The sequence below is a fragment of the Agelaius tricolor genome, unplaced genomic scaffold, assembly GCF_023055355.1.
Source record: "Agelaius tricolor isolate 1412-34295 unplaced genomic scaffold, bAgeTri1.0.p SCAF_11, whole genome shotgun sequence".
Lineage (NCBI taxonomy): Eukaryota > Metazoa > Chordata > Aves > Passeriformes > Icteridae > Agelaius > Agelaius tricolor.
The window spans coordinates 13447027-13464452 of NW_027269271.1; the positions used below are offsets into that span (position 1 = coordinate 13447027).

The window sequence follows — 17426 nt, forward strand, 5'->3', positions numbered from 1 at the left end:
CCAGGAAAAGCCTGCTGCCCTCTGAAACACTCCCCATTGTTCAACAACCACATATGTTATTTAAACAGGCTCCTCTGTCTCTGAAAGTAGACTGAGGGTGAGCAGTAACTTTTGCAGTAAACATCTACAAATGGTACTCTCTGCTGGAACAGGGTTCCACTGCCCATCCACCCAGGGCATTCAGCACCATGGAGGAAAGCAACTGATCTTAATCCAGTCTCTTGGTGTCAGAGGAAACAATTACCTCATCCAGCAGGATATCCTTTCAAAGAGAGACTAGGACCTCAAACCTTTCTGATATAAATCCAGTGAATAAGCCAGCAATAATACCTGCCAGTACAGCACTGTTAATCAGTACTGAAATTTGGAAATAAAGTTTCTGGCTCAGCACAAGTTCTTGAAGTGTTAAGCACTTACACAAAAGTTACCTGCCATCTGTCAGATTCATGATGGCAAAAACCCTCCTGTGAAGAGTTGACCTTAAATGTAAATACATGTAGGGCAGGAAGCAGAGTAGGGGAGAGGCAATGAAATTGCAATCTTTTCATGATGGTTTGCTCTCAAAACACCGTGACCAGCTCTGCACCTGAAAGTCACTAAATGCATTTTCTGTTTGATATTTTTAAGTGCTGTTGTGCCTGGGAAGTGTTAATGGCTCATCCATTAGTTGTGACCCAGACTTTACAACTTCACCCTGGCTTCATTAGAGCAATTGAGGGGGTTAATGCACTCTGCTTTTATCTGGCAGTTAAACCTCCGAGGTTCATTTGTATCAAAGCTGCCATACAAAGGAAAGGTCTTCTTTGAAGGCCCATGGACCTACAGAGGAGTCTTTGAACCACGACAATTCCTGAGGGAAAGGCTGGAGTAGGAAAGAAGCCTTGTTTGGTGTGCAGCCAGCAACAGAAACTCCAGAAAGTCACAGCACCTAGCAGGGATCACAGCTGGGAGGAGAGAAATGCTGCCTTACCAGGCTTCTGCAAGAGGCCTCCTGAAAAGCTGTATTTGTCTGTGTTTCACTAACAAATAACTAACATGTTTTCCCCCTGGCTCAGTGTCAGGTACAGAGTCAGCCTCAGCTGTGGAAGGGCTGTGGAATTGAGGGGCTGAAATAACTGCAGCCCCAGGCACTGTGCAGCAGCAGCTCCCAACACTCAGAGCTCGTGGGAACAGGGGACAGGACCGCACATCAGACTGGAAACCCTGGCAGAGAATCCCTACACCAGCTCTTATTGCCCAGGTGAAACTGCTTTACAAATCACAGCATGGTCCTTGGGGAGCAGAATCCTCAGCTTATCTACCTGGTGAGGCCAAACATCCTCCAAAATGGCCCATTTTCCCTCCAAAATGGGAGAGAAGGAAAAAGAATTAGGTGTCCTGGCTCAGTCATGGACATCCAGGGGGTCTGTGCCTGCACAAAAAAACCTGCTGCAACAAACCCTCTGCACTACTGGGAGACAGAAATAGTGCTGTTGATTACAGGCATTAAGCATGACTAATGCAGCAGTTACCACTTAAAACACACCCAGATCCTATCACCCAGCTCCACAGCTGTTTTCATGGGGCACTGCAACAACAGAAGGGAGTGGGAAGCAGTAATCCAGCCCTTGAGAATGCATCTGGATCCCCAGCACCTCCTGAGTGTAGACAGATATGGGCACAAATCCCAGACCCAAAGGAAGCAAAATGGAAAAAGAGAAAAATAAGGAAGAAGATAAGAAGATGGTGGTTTTTTTAAACTCTGATCATATGAAAACATGTACCCTCAAACTGGATTTGCTGTAGCTTCTGGAGAAACACATGTGAAATTCATTATTTGAGGGAAAGCACTTTTATGAATAAAAATTGCACTGTTGAACACACTGTCCCCAAATAGGCAACACTGAGAGCTCTTGCATTTAAGGAAAACAGAATTATGATACCCCAGAGTCCAAGAGTAAGTTCAGCAATTAAAGAAGTTGAATCACAAAGGAACAAAAAGAGAAGGATGAGCAATGAAGGGCAGCAGAGGAGGTGTCTGTGTTGTGCCTTGTGGCATTTCCCTGCTGGCAAGGGCTGGCTCCTGAGCAGCACCCAGGGGTGCCTGGCCTGCAGTTGAGCCCCACTGAGGGTGGGGGGCTCTGTCCTTGTGGGGCAGACAGGAGGGGCACCCATGGGGTGGCTCACTGGAGGAGCAAACAGAGCAACACATCCCCATCACAGGCCAGGGCCACATCTCCAGCCAGGGACAAGCACGTGGCCACAGCACTGTGGGCTGCCAAAGGGGGGTCACATTTCAGCCCTGGATCTCCTCTCACTTCATTCTTACCATGTGCACAACTGTCAAGAGACCTGGATACAACCACATCAAGCTTTACTACTAATGCATACAAGGGACTGATTTACACATTGCAGCAGTGTAAATATTTGTCAACTTACAGAACAATTTAAAGTCTTTAATTCCACTTGTAAGAATAAAGCTGGGAGGACAAGAGTTAGATCATGGCTTGAAGATGAACATCCCTCCAGAAAGACAATAAAAAGTCCACCCACTCTGCCATCTACCAGATTACATTATAGTTCATTAAGTGAACACTATCCACATTTTTGGGGGTTTAGTGAAAGGCTACTCCCAAAAGGGACCTTCATTCATGGTAACTCAAGGTTCCTTGCTCAGAGGAGATTTCCTTGAGACTGGGAGTCCTGGTCTGACTCCCAACAGCTTCCTGGGAGCTTTCATCAGGCACATGCTGCTCCATTAACCTGGCAAGGAACTCTGCAGCAAAATGAGGGAGGGGGTATGAAACCCAAGCCTGTTCCTCCTACTTAGGGACAAAGTTTATAACTGCAGATGGAAACTTGCTGTTTGACATTGCTAGCGAGATGCCCAAAATGCAGCATTACCCCTGAGTGCATCGCAGTATTCAGGACCATGTGCAGCTCTGCTATGAATTATTCTCTGTAAATATCTGCTATATTTAACCAAAAGGAGAACCTGAAATAAAAAGAGAACTGGGCAATATTTGCCAAAAGGCATAGGAAAAATGGAACCAAAATTATTTTAAAAAAACCCTCAACAAGCCTAGAGTCAAATAATAATAGATCACTAATTAGCAAGCTCTTGTGCTTACTTACTGACTAGGTGATAAGTTAACCAATATATGCCTGACCTTTTAAAGTCATATTTCTAGCCACGGAAGTCATGGCTATTAACTGCTACCAGGGTGCCATGGGATTCATGTTCAGAGGCTTCTTTTTCACTTTGTTGTTGTAGCCTCTCATCTTTTACTGACATTACACACCACTCATCACGATCAGTGTCAGAAGCTATAACAGCATCTGTTGCAGTGGCAGCTTCTGCTGGATGAAGAGTCTCCCCCTTTACCTTAAAGAATGTCAATCATTTCTCATTCTCAGCACTCAGACTTGCTCATCAGTTAGTAACAAGTTTCAGCTACACCAAACATGATTTTTGAGTAAACACTGGACTGAGATCATTGGAAATGATTGACAGCTTATAAATCACACTTTTCAGAAACCAGTAAGGAAGGGAAAAAACCCTATCCTTTCCTATTTCTAATGTTTCACTGTCATTTGAAACACCTTCTACCTATGAAGGGGCATGGGACAAAAAGCTTGATTTGTGACGTGTGAAGGCCTTACAGGAGGCTTTCTGTAGTATACTTTACAGAGGCCCCTGTCTCCTTGCTGCTAGGAGCCCCACTGGAGAGGAAGGGGAGGTAACAGAAGCTAATTAAGGAAAATTAAGATCATTTAACTATCAGACTGGATGCCTAAGCACTCAGTTAAGTTTTCCCTCTGGAATAGCTGATATTCATTATTCTTAGCATAACTACCCCCTTACAATCTTTCTGTGGAGTGTTCCCCACAGCCTCAGTCCAAGAGGTGCCTGAGCAACCCCAGGACCCTGTCCTGGCCTGCCCTTCCTTGGCTGCTGAGGAGTGACAAGCAGGGACCCCAGGATTAGAAGCTGCATGCATAAAAAAGTTATTTCTAAAACCAAACCAAGTGGAACAGATCAATATGGACACAAGAGAACAAGAATCTATACAAGAGAAAAATGGTGGCAAACTCATTTCCAGGGAGGTGAAACTTGCCTCTGTGGGAAGGTGCCTATTACTCCACACAAGAAGCAGATGTTGTGCTCTATCTTGCAGGTTTGCCTGCTGCTCCCATGCCATCATGTTCCCCTGGAATATGGGCACCGTTTGGGACTGCTGTCCCCCAGCCCTTGGAGTGTAAGCACAGCTCAGCTGCACCAGCACTCAGCTCTGGTGCTGGGGCTTTCTCTTAGGAAAGGTTATGAGCATAAAAATCACAGCTCAAAAAACCAAAAATTTCAAGCAATTGAGCAAGGAAAAAACAAAGCGTCTGCATTTCTCTGCCTCTTGTGTCTGAACTTTTCACTCAAAAGCTTTTCCAGGTTTTCCTTCAGCTTTATTGGAAGTCAAGAGCTGTTGACTCACAAGCAAGCCTGAAGAAAGACACACTTTCCTAAAGTTGTGTTAAATTTAGAGGCTTCATACACCCTCTTTTGCTCCAGTGTGGATTAATCAGGCACTTCCTCAGCAGCTGCCTTTTCCTTCCATTAATTAGCAGCTCATGGTGCCATCCTGCAGCATATGCTGACACCACCCTGGCAAGGAGGGTCTTGCTCACAGCTCAGTGCCAGCCTGGTGAGGGGAGGAACAGCTCCAGGAGCCTGCAGGAGCTGGGGCTTCCAGACAAGGCTTCTTGCTTGGTGTCATTCACTCCCTCTGATCATCAGCGCCCAAGTACCCAGCTCAGGCCAAGAAGCACCCAGCCCAACATCCACAGTGCCAGTGCCAGTAGGCTTCAATGTCACCTCAAGTACAGGAGCTGCACGTTAGAAGTTGCCTCTGCCAGACCTTAGCAGTGAGGTAGCAAAATGGAAAAGAGAACATTTTTGCATGTTCTTAAGAGAAATGTACTTTACGATAATGTTTCCTGTAATAGCCAATTTTTGAAAGCTTCCTGTGCTATGCTCAATGCTTCTTTTCCCTTTTTTAGTATTGAGCTTGTCAAAAACTCTTAGGAGCTATCTTTCTTAAATAATAAAAACTGCTTTTTTTTTCTTTGTAGCAAAGTATAGGCCTCTTTCAAAATAGAGAGGACTAGAAATCTCCAGAAATTTTCTTAGATCACCTCCCTCAAGCAAGGCTTCTCTCTGATTCCTCTGCTAACCAGAGGACCATGGCAGAGCAGAACTGTCTTCATTGGAGGTCATACCCTCTCCAGCTTCTTCTCCATTCCTTATGCTTCAAAACAGAGCAGAGATTTACCCCAGGGTTTTAGACTGGCATACATAGCAATGTTTTGGAATGTTTTTAATGGGAAAGAAGTGGATGTTTCCCACAGAGATACTTCTCCATTTCAGCAGAACCATTTAAGAATAAAAACCAATGACCCTTTTTTTTTTTTTTTTTTTTTTTTTTTTTTTTTGCTGCAATAAGAAGACTGGTTTACCTTTCATTTGCTAAGTACACATAACTAACTACAGTACTTGCACAGCTAAAAAGTATCAATATCAGCCCTTAACACAAGTACTTCCTCACTCCCTGGGCAGGCACAGCTGCTCCTTCCCAACTCTCCCTGCTCAGAAGTAGCTGGCTGAATTACAAAATCATGTCTTCAAAAATGTAACCAAACAATTTCCTTGACCTTTTTCACCATCAGAGAGTTTATCACCTCCCCAGATAATAGCATGGGGGGAAGAGGAGGAAGAGGAGGAAGAAGGGGTGGGGCAGGAATTCATTACCTCACATGCTCCAGCTATGCATAATCTTTTGCTCTTTCTACACAGATGTTTTCTGGAAACTTTCTCCTCCCCCTTCCACCTTCCTTTTAACAGAGGTCCTAAAATATCTTATTAAGAGTCTGATCACATCTACTGTACCCTTCTCCAGCCAGGGTAAACTTTATTTCTCTTTCCCTGCTTCCGAAAGCCCTTGGGAGGTCTAAGGTCTGGAGAGAGCTGAAGAGAGGGATAGGAAGAAAGCCTTATTTAAAGTTCTCCTCTCCTGCTTCACAAAAGTCAGAGTTGACACAATAGGAAGAACTTTAGTCCATAAAATGTATCAAAAAAGCTCCATGTCAAAGCCAACATATACCATGCAACCTGCTGCTACTTCTTGTCATTCCAGAGAAAAATTAAGTGCAGAAAAGGCCCAAGCATCCCCAGACTGAAGCTGAAGACAATGCAAGGCTGGATTTTACTGATAGGTGGATTCAGTGGGTGTTTTCTGTTCTCAAAGCAAAAAGTCTGCATTTTAAAATGCTTCTGCTTTTTAGTGACAATTCAATATTCTGTAAAGGGCTCTGAATGACAAATGTGGATTGGGCTGAAATCCTAAATTCATTAAAGTGGATGGAAATTCCCAATTACTACTTTTAATTTTGGGTTCAAAGGAGAATTTGGACACTAGAACTTGTCTTCAGGGCTATGACCCAAACTCAGAGAGCTTGGACTTTTGCATTAATTACCTATTGATCTTTACTGAGCTCTCAAAACCACAAATGCAAATGCTCAGTTTATCTTATAGAAGTTGCCAAGGAGCAAACTAACCCTCAGCAGCCTTTCCACAAAATTCACCCAGTCCCACAACTGTAGCTTGTCATGGTTTGTTTGCCTGCATAATACTCAGGGTTTCCAGCTGAACCTACAACCAAATGTGCAAAAGTGATGAACATCCCTGTTTCTTGAAGTTTAGCACTGTAATTTTGAAAATCACTGCATACAGAAGTGCTGCTTATAGAGTCTTAATGGCAAGATTAGGGCTGATACAGACAAGGCTGGCAGAGAGCAACTGTTGTTATCAGTACCTGTGATTTGTTGAATGTCCTAACTAAGCAATTTTGAGAGATGTGAAAAGTGGTATTGCTTGAAACAAGTGGTATAGAAAATGATGAAAATACTCAAATGTGAGATAATCTTAAAATAAAAATGGAAAGCAAACTCAAAACCAGTATAGAATGACAATATATTTTATGAACAAAGAAAAGTATGAGTTAGCCAATTCTGGATTGTCTTTTTTTTTGTTTGTTTGGGTTTTTTAACTTTCTGCATACCAATGCATCACTTTGCACTTCCAAATTCAGAGTTCTGGGATAGCACCTCCATAAATGGAATTGAAGTTTTACTTCATGAAGGTTTTCCTTTGTCTATTTTCTATTTATGTTTTACCAATATTGTAAAGTATAAAATAAGTCTTTTAGGATAGATTAAACTGCCACCAGAAAAACATATTCAAAGCAAAAAATAAAATTGGCAAAATTAGTCATTTTCAGTGAAACAGCTTTCCAGGTCAAAGATTACTTGCTGAAGAAACACTAGCTGAAGATGCAGCATTATAAATGGTCTTCTCTCAGCCACTTGTACCAGTGGTCGAATAATTCATTTCTTAGTAAGAAATATGATGGTCTATTAACAGAAAGAAAGATTAGGTGCACATTAATCAAACATTTCAGAGATGTATAAACATGCATACAGCATCTAGGAATATCCCATTACCCTATTTCAGAAGATATATGTAATCAATATTTCAAATATATCTAGTTAGTTTCATATCATTGACTTTTAAATAATCTCCCCCTCCCCCCCTTTGTAAAATAGGCAGAGCTTTCAAAGGCAGCATCAGTAATTTTCTGAAGTGCTGCTGCTTGACCAAAATAAGTATTTAAGCTGGGCTTTCTGTGCTGTTCAAGCAAACCAGGCTGAAGGCAAACCCAATGTGATCTCCCACAAACAGGCAGAAACAAAAAGATTAACTAACTATTGTTATCAGAGTGCTTTTGGAAGAGCATTGACTTGAAATAGCATTAATTCCTCACCTTTATCTGGCTGAGGGGAGCTTCTAAAACATTGGCTTTTCCCTCTGCCCATATTCTAACCATTAAAAAACCATTAAAATACATTGGTGGAAACCAGTCTATTAGAGGCAAAATTTGTTGTTTGCACTGCGGCATTTGCAAATATCAGTCTTTTCACTGCTGGTTGCATCAAGTAAATATGTTTTGATTTGATAGCTTCTTGTTTCCAAAAAGAGCTCTAGGCAAAGGGCTCCTTTAGCCCATGGCAACATTTACCTGGTACTCTGCTGACAGTGCCTCTTATTATTCCATGCTTCTTGCAGGAGGAGGACTGATTTAAAATAGAAGACTTCCTTATCTCTGGACATCAATTAATACAACCACAGTAGTCTCTGAGCTCCAGGATGCATTACATTCTTTTCCTAAAAACCATAGCCTGAAATTCTATTTTTCCCCCCAAAAACTCACAAGAAATGGTGCATCTTTTAAGAAGGGCAGTGGAAGGAGTACATAGGGAAAAATACCTGCCTTCAAAACCAATACTCTCAAACCATATCTGATAGCCAGCAGTTGCAATTTTTAAGTATATCTCCCAGTATGGAACTGTCTCACCAGAATAAGAGGCTGTAAGTAAGTTACTTATTAGTAAATATGGAATCAGAGTTTTCACAGACATGAAAAAAAAGTCTGTGAAGAAATCCAGATGCTATTTCATGTTGTAGTCTAAAAAGTCTGGAGTATGCAGCATTCCTTTCATTAGCTTTGTACATTTCCTCAGGCTTACACTTCAACACCTTTAATATGGTGGCTCTGTGTCGAGGAGCACAATTCTGAGTTCAGTCAGGGAAATGTTCATAGGCATTTGTGTTGGGCTTATTCATAGTGGGATGGCTGGGAGTTGGCTTCATCCAGCCGTAGGAGATTTGACTTCGCTCCATGCAGCTGAAGAAAGGACACAGCCATGAGTCACCTAATTGCCTTGAAGCAAATGTAGATTCCTCCTGACAGCACTTGGATTTTTAAGCTCAGAGTTTACCAATGGGCAGCTTGTGTTTACACAAAAATAGAAAAAGAGAGAAGCAGCTACTTTAGAGGTGGTGAAAATGTTGTAGGTCTCATAGAGAAAGCAACACGAGCTCTGGAACCTTCCTGTATTTCCTGGTAATAACAGAAATTACAGGACCTTTTGCTGGTGTGGGCCCTCCAAAACAGGCAGGAGAATCTGCCACAGGGCTGGCAAGTTTTGAAAGTTGCCAGAGCAAAGGGGGGAGTGCTTTTTTCCTGTGTATTTTCAGGGTCTTAAAGCACTATAAAATGTGTGAGGATAGCTGAAAACGGAGGCCACAACCACGGATTGTCACAGAAAAGGAGATTTTCTGGAAAGTTTTCCTAAAGAAACAGACAGGGCTTCTATTAGGACTGATGTATTTGTAGATGCTTGTGTGACAGCCTTTGGATCTAGATGAAAGACAGCTTGGAGAATCAGGCAATCCAATTACTTCTCTTAAATGCCCCCAGTAACAAAATGACCTGAATGAGGGACAGAGTGTCACTCTTGAGTGAAAACCATGCAGAAGTTCTAAAAGACTATGAAAAATAGTCTAGAGCTGCCATAATCCATCACAGCAGAGCTGGAGAGATTTTCATTCTGGACTTTGAGTCAAGGAACACGCTCATCAGGCAGCAAGGGTTCAGCCAACAATGTTGTTTTAATAAGCACTGTAAAAGCTAAATCAGAAGAATGAAATATGAACATAATGTTTGCACTTGAACAGAGACATGCCCATCTATTGAACCAGCTCCTTTTGCAGTGTTTACTCAATACCCAGCGAGTCCATCTGCACTTCCCTCCTCAGGCTCTCCCAGGGGAGCAGGGAGCTGTCAGCACAGCTCCTCTGGCAGCACGGCCACACGACCCCACGCTGCACAGGGCTGTGTCACCAGCTCCAGCTGCCACCTCACACTGCCTGTGGGACTTGTGAGGCTGCTGCCAGGGCAGCACACCCAGACAGGCACCCACGTGCCCTGCCTAGAGTAACACCCTGGACATCTCTTCCTCTGCAGATCCATGAGTCTTCTGAGACGAAACAAAGCTGAATTGCACCATCAAGGGTTCCATCTGCACACTGCTTTCCAAAAGCCAGAGTCCCTCCTCCCTTGCACATTGTGTGTGCCCACAAAGCAAACTGCTGTACATGGACACTGGTGCCACCATGTAAAATTTAGCTGGGTGACATGTACAGTCAGTATATGTAGTATGGCTGTTGGGCTGGTGTTCCAAAGAATGCTGACCTGACTTGTGTGAAACAGGTAACCTTTTGGGATTAAAGGAGTTTTTTGGCCCTTGCAGGTGCAGTCAGTTAATGGTTGCTGTATTTTGCCCAAGTATGATCATTACTGCTCACATTAACACTGAAAGGGCCAATAAACAAGGAAGAATATTCTGAGACTTTCCAGTCGCTAAGGCAATGAATTAATCAGCATGTATGTGTTCAGCAGATTCACATGATTCTGCCAAGGCCTACAGCTTTAGGTCTCCTGCTGTATTTTTGCCAGCATGAGAGAAGGGAGCAGAGGAATTGGCAGGGAATGAAGTGTCAATGGTTAGGGCTGTAATAAAAAATTTGGAAGGAGAAAGCAGCACCTACTGCAACACATTCGTGTATTATGTGATGTTATAGCATGCCAACAAAATGAGGCTCTTTGCCACCATTCTGTGCAACAGCTTCATTTAGCCTAATTATTGGGTATAAAATCCCCTTGTCCAGTAAGAGCTGATTTCTCCTCCCAGAGTTGTGAATCCAAGCTGAACAGTATTCATTGCATTTGATCATATTTACAGACCCTGAACCAACTCTTCAACTGACACGACATTGCTTCACTTAAATCATTAAATTTCTGTCTATCTCAGGAGCTGAGTTCTTTAAAAGCTTCTTGGAGTAAGATGCAAACCAACCAAGCAGCACCGACACCATTTCCAAACCCAAGAGCATCAGTGCATGCTCTGGAGGGCTGAGGACAGCACAGCATAATTGATATGCTTAGGTGAACCTACAGTTTGTAAATGGTTTTGATGCTGGTCAGGCAGGCCCACATAGTGGCTATAAGCATTATGATCCCTTCTGGCACATGCAATTAACCAGGAAAACAAAAAACCCCAAACAAACAAACAAACAAAAAGAAAGGAAAGCCAAACCAAGTTGGCTTTTTTGAGTTAGGAACATCAAATGAAGTGGTTTGGGTTTTGGGTTCAGGATGAATTCCCCTTTACCCACTTAAATACCAGAGATGAGGTCTTACAGTTCTCTACCTTAAGTCAGGAGTTAGCCAATCAATCCTATCCCTGTCACTTCCCTGCGGGCCATAGTCATGGGAATATTTAGTGGCCAACTCTTGCACTGTTCCCTCCCTGAGCTGCTGTGCTGCTTCTTTTTCTCTTTTACAGACAGAAGCATCACTGTGCACAGGTACCTAGAAGATAGCTTCTGAATACTTTTACACATGCAGTGGTTGCAGTTGGTGATCCATGCCCCCTTTTCAGTTTAGAGCCCCTCTGGTTTCCTAAGGAAGCTTACTTGCTCTGTTATCTGAAGTGAAGGGTACCCTTTAGCCAGGGCCAATACAACCTCCCACATTCAGTGAGGTATAGCCAAAGTTGAAACAAAAAGGTGCCTTTAAAAGGTGCCTGACCTTCAGGGTCACTCTGGGGTGAGACAGATTCACTTGAGCCACCACCATAAGTAGGCAGCTGGTAATCACCACATCTGGAGCTCGGGGCCCAGCCCTTACCCCAGACCTGCCAGTCTGGCTTTGTGTGGATGTAAATCTTCTTATCAGTGAAGTGAAGATAATGCCACTTCAGCACACTGCACACTGTAGGAGAATTAAATGGATAAAGTTTATAAAATGTTTTATATATCAGACAAAGTATACATAAGACCTGAACATTCTTACTGAAAACTCCAAAGCTGAGTATCAGAAAACTAATAGGGAGAAAGGCATTGGAGACCTGGCAGAGAGACTAGGCCTGATCTTTGGCACTAGTGCTCACGGAAAATCAATTTAATCTCAGAGGAAAGCAGCCTTGGGAGGAAGGTGTAGGTAGAGGAGGTGTTACCCCAACACCCCTCACTACATGCTGGAGACTGACCCTGCTCATCCCTGAATCACCCACGGGAAAAGACCACATGCTGGGGGAATCCAATCAAAACCCATCAGCTCATTATGCAGTCATGGAGAGCATGCGGGCTCAGGCTTTGCTCACAGGCACTGCTGGGGCACAGGATGGCATTGAGGACACCAGAGCTGTGCAGCCAGCCCCATGGGCCTGAGGAGATGCTGCTGCTGCCCCCGCTCTCACATGGCTCCAGGAATTTGGGGATGGCCACAAGGGTGGTGGTTTCCATAAAGCATTCAGTGCTAATGAGATCAGTGAGCTGGCAGCAGAGCAGCAGTGGGGCTGTGCTGGCGCACAGCTGAGGCTGCAGCTCTCTCTGCAGGCTCCGTGGGCACTGGCTGTGCACGGGCACCAGGGCTGGGTGTGCACGGGCACCATGGCTGGCTGTGCATGGGCACCATGGCTGGGTGTGCATGGGCAGCAGGGATGGGAGTTCATGGGCACCAGGGCTGGCTGTGCACGGGCACCAGGGCTGGGTGTGCACGGGCACCAGAGCTGGGTGTGCATGGGCAGCATGGCTTGGTGTGCATGGGCAGCAGGGATGGGAGTTCATGGGCACCAGGGCTGGGTGTGCACGGGCACCAGGGCTGGGAGTTCATGGGCACCATGGCTGGGTGTGCACGGGCACCAGGGCTGGGAGTTCATGGGCACCAGGGCTGGGTGTGCATGGGCACCAGGGCTGGGTGTGCACGGGCACCAGGGCTGGGAGTTCATGGGCACCATGGCTGGGTGTGCACGGGCACCAGGGCTGGGAGTTCATGGGCACCATGCCCAGGGCACAGGGCCACGCCAGGGGGTGAACACTGACAGGGCTGTCTTGTCCTTGCTGCGGCCAGGGTTGCTGCAGCCCCTGTGGCTGGGCACGAGGTCCCAGGGAGCCTGGCCATGGCCAAGGGCACAGCCCAAGCACTGGGAGCTCCAGGCAGAAGGGCTTGGTCCTGTCTCGACACCCCAAGCCCAACCACCACATCCAGAGCTGCTCCAGGAGCCCTGGGCCACCCCTCCAGGGCATGGAGCTGCACAGGAGCCCTGCCTGTGCTAAGGGCAACCCTCAGGGCTGTCACAGCCTCCTTCGAGCCCTGGGGTGATGCAGCCATGCACTGGAGATGTAACTGCTCCAAACATTCCTTTGATTTGAGGGTTATTTTGCTTTTCCTAATAATTTCTTGATAACAATATAATTGGATGAGTCCTTAAGGACATTTCATGTACAAGATTTATTGGGAATATTACCCGCATATTTAGAGTTAAGAGGGACAAATATTTTATTTCCTTTTTTTATTGTCCCATTATTTATAGAGTTCTCTTTGAATCTTGTAAATACATTTTTTCATTTCCCTTCAGAGTTTGTCTTTCTCTTTGGCAAACATTGATTTTTTTTTCATGTTTTTTCCAGTGAACCTTGAAATTAAAATGTCTTTTTTTGTTTAATTTCTTTTTTTGTACACTGGACTCATTGTCAGCACAGCAAGAGCAAGGTGCTTTGTTAGATTACTGCTGCTTCAAAGCTGCTGAAAGGAAGAGTTGACCACATTTTATTATTTGTGTGTAGTTCCTTCATCGGTTGCAATTATCCTCTTTCACAGACAAAGCCAACCCCAAGTTCTCAGCATTTGAAGGAAGCATTTTAATTTTTTTAGTGTTTGATAATCAACTTTTACTGACTATACCAGTTTCAAGAATTGTAGAATTATTTGTCCTCTTAGTGGACAAATCACATGCACAGAAACAGCTATATACAAAAATAGTAAGGTTTACAGGAAGAGAGTATATTTTATTAGACCAGCTGATATATATATAGTTGGGGGGAAAAAAAGGAAAAGCTTTCACACAAGCCCTCTGAAAGCATTTCTGCTTTTTTCATCTATATCAACAGTTCTAATAAAAAATACTACTTTTCTCTGCAAACCTTTCCTCTCTCCTATCCTTTGACCATTACAGCTACAGCAACAGTATTTCTAGAAAAAAATAATTGTATTTATATAGCAAAGAGACCGTATCACCATTTTTCAAGTGTTTTTCATCAAAACTACTGTCTGTTCCTTTTCCTATAATAGAGATTTTATTTTTAAAGTAGTGTATTTTTAGAAAATATTAATTTTTATGATAATTACTTGGTCATTGTAATTTTATCTGCTGTAGCAGAAAAATTCTCTATTACAGAGTCTTCACAAAGAATGCTTTTTTCTTTTACTAACTAGCCAGGGCACTGTAGGTTGTGAAATTAAAAGCTTAAATTATAGTAGGGTAAAGTGGTTGGACCTAGGAACACAGATACATTTGTATCCTTGGTTAGCCTGAATGCCATCAGAAAGTTCAGAAATTTTTCAAAATATTCAGCTACAATGAAATCCTCCATAAATTAAACAGGTTTTCTTTAGCTTTGTGACCTAGGGTTATACATTATGCTAAGCAAGTATAACAGTCTATGTTCAAAGGCCAAAGAGCAGGTAGTAAGTGTTTAAAGTAGCACGAGTCGTGTTAAAAAAAAAAAAGTATTTAAAAGTGGATTGTTCTAGGCTATAATAAACTATGAATTGTAAAAGGTTAATTGACAAAATGATACTCATTTAACGCCATTTCTGTAATAGCAATCATTGCTGAATTCATAATTCAGGGGTCTTGCTATATTGACAGTCACGTTTCCTCAGAAAGGCTGCAGTTATTTCCTCAGTCTGTTGAACCTGTAGTAGTTGGTTATGGATTTACAGGCAGATACAGGTACCTGTGACCACTGTGCTGCTGGCTAGAAAGACAAACAGTATTCTGCAGCCCGGGGCAGCCCAGGAATGAGGAATGCGATGGAGATTCCTGCCAGGAGCTGACCTTTGCCTCGCTCCCATCCCAACCCAGCGCTGGCGTGGGCCATGGTAATTACCCTCACTGCACATCTGGCATTCAAGGAAGGGCAGCCTTGCCTCAAGGTTGCTTTGCTTAGGTTCAAATCCCATTTTTGCAGAGCCTCTGACCTGCAAATCTGATCTGTTTTCCTCCAAACTGTATTTCTTATTCAATGAGATACTATGTTAGCAGGGAACAAAACAATAAGATTTTAATAGCAACAAACATTCAGTCAAACTCTTTCCCTGGGCACATTGTCAGAGTGGCAGAGATATCCTCCTCATGACAGAAAAGATTCCTTTTTAATTTTTTTCCCCCTAAGATATTATGCCAAATGAGAACTATTTTGTTTGTTTACTTTATCAATTTTGTAAAAAGCAGCAGTTCCTCAACAGAAGGACAAATGGAGTCACTGCAATTGTTGTTTTGCAGAAAGGACTTCCCAGGCAGTGGCTGCATCAGCAGCTTTTGTGAGCAGAGTACAGTGCCACACAATCACTTCTATCCACGCCTGCCACAAGCTGTAGCCAAAAAAATGGCACAGGCTTGCTAAGAAGGGGCTATTATAATGTCTCCTTAATTATGATTCATTGCTTCTTTTTTTAACAGTACAAACTTGTCAGCTATAACAAAAGATGTTTAAGAAACAAACCTTGTCAAAATAAATGAATTAAGAGCATTCATCCTTTTCCAGAGTGTGAAGAAGTTTGTAAGGTGATAATGAATTCTGTAATGCATTAGCCACACTTCTTAAATGTGTGTACTGCTTACTACATAACTTGCAAAAGTTTTGTTATTTTCACTGAATCTCCAGTTATGGGCACAAATTAGCAAGATTTGATTGTAATTGGACTTCAAGCAATACAGCTATTATTCTGCCAAGTGCAAGGTGTTTTCTCTGTGCAGAAGCCTGTTAAAGTGGCATGGAATCCACATGAAATCCAAAGGCATGCTACCACTGCCTTTGCTGTACTTAGCAGAGTCTTGTGCTGCAGAAGGTGTAGAGCATCTTCTGCCTGCCAGGATCCTGCCAGGGCATGATGGGCTGTCCCCCTGCACTGGCAGGGTAATCCTGCCTTGGGAGCTGGGGTTAAACCTGATCCCAGGTCAGCGTAGGGGTTCATCTAAAGCAGGGCCAGGCCATGACTCAGGCTTAGCTTCCAATGACAATTTTGGGTCTGCTTTCCCAAGCCATTGCTTTCTTTACATGTGTGGGTGCCCTTCCATAGTGCCAAGAAATTCTTTCCAGGCATGACTGAATGTGGGCCCAGCAGTATCACTAATTCCACCCAGACACACACTGATCTGTGCATGCAGCTCCCTCCTGGCTTTAATCCCTTCCTGAACTGGGCACCAGCACAATCTTCCCATCCTTCTATGAGTCTAACCTTCCAGCTCATTGACTGTTTTCAGAACCATCTCAACATCTGCCTAAGACCCATTTCATAGCCATGATTTTGTCCCCTCACTGTCACATCCATGACTGTTCACAAGTTTATGGTTCTCTCTATCACTGCACCAATCTTGGTGCTCTTTTCAAATAACAGAGCTGCTGGAGAGAGTCACTGATCTGAGAAATTTTTGTGTGCAGTAAATGAGCACCCAGAACCTCCTCCACGTAAAGAAATCTTTCCAGCAGTGACATGGCATAGCTCATTTAGCATTTCATCAGATGAGAACTCATAATAGTTACCACAAAAAAACAGATGATGCTGATGACTTCTACTTATCTAAACCAAATACTCTGAACAACTGCTCAGATTCCTGAAGCCTCCTAAGATTGTGGCATTTGTTTTCCAAAAACCAGAGGCAGCTTCTGCAGACCCCTTGGAGCAGTGATGGTACCGTCACGTTTGGCTGCCTGGGGTGGCAGGGCTCACTCTCACCATCCTGCTGGGTGCTGGGAAGAGAGGCTGTCTCCCACCTCATCACTGCACCACCTCCCTCCCACTGCACCTTGCATGGAGGCACTAATATCACACTGGATCCAGGCTTCTCCTGCTCCTGGGACCTCAGCTCACAGTCCCAGCCTAAAAGCTCAGGTTGAGGCCTGCCTTGGTGGCTGAGTACACACTTGTTTGAGGGATGCTCTGGAAAACAAGACAAGTTTGCTGTATTCACCATGATAAACCCAACAGAGTTTTTAAGGAGCTGAGCTGTTTTTAATCCAGCTCACACACAGCTACGGACATCTTCAACCCACATACTTTCTGATTCTGATAGAAATTCTCCCCCCTGCTATTTAGAAACAGACACAGGCACAAGGAGGTCAATACTACTGGGGGTCTGGTTTTAGATTTTTGGCATCAGAAGCATGAATGAACAGGGAAACAAAGACTATAGGAGATGCATGGTGGAGATGTATCAGAGGTAGAGAAGAGAAAAGATTGGACAGATATTCAGGGGAACAGTCTGGGACATTGGCCCTTGCCCTGGCCTCTCAGTGATCCCTGGCAAGATGAAGGAGTACAGCACACACAAGAAGAATTTTTCCTAGAGCAATACAACTCAGTTATCACTGGAGTGTGTCTGCATCCCAGGGAAACGTACAGAGATTCAGGCTACCCAAACAGAAGGG

General features: G+C 43.8%; 1 protein-coding gene across 12 annotated transcripts in view; it reads right to left on the minus strand.

Moving 5' to 3' along the window:
• PTBP2 (polypyrimidine tract binding protein 2) overlaps positions 1–17426 on the minus strand; it is a 214187-nt gene that overhangs the window by 92421 nt on the left and 104340 nt on the right. The gene's annotated exons all lie outside the window — the stretch shown is intronic.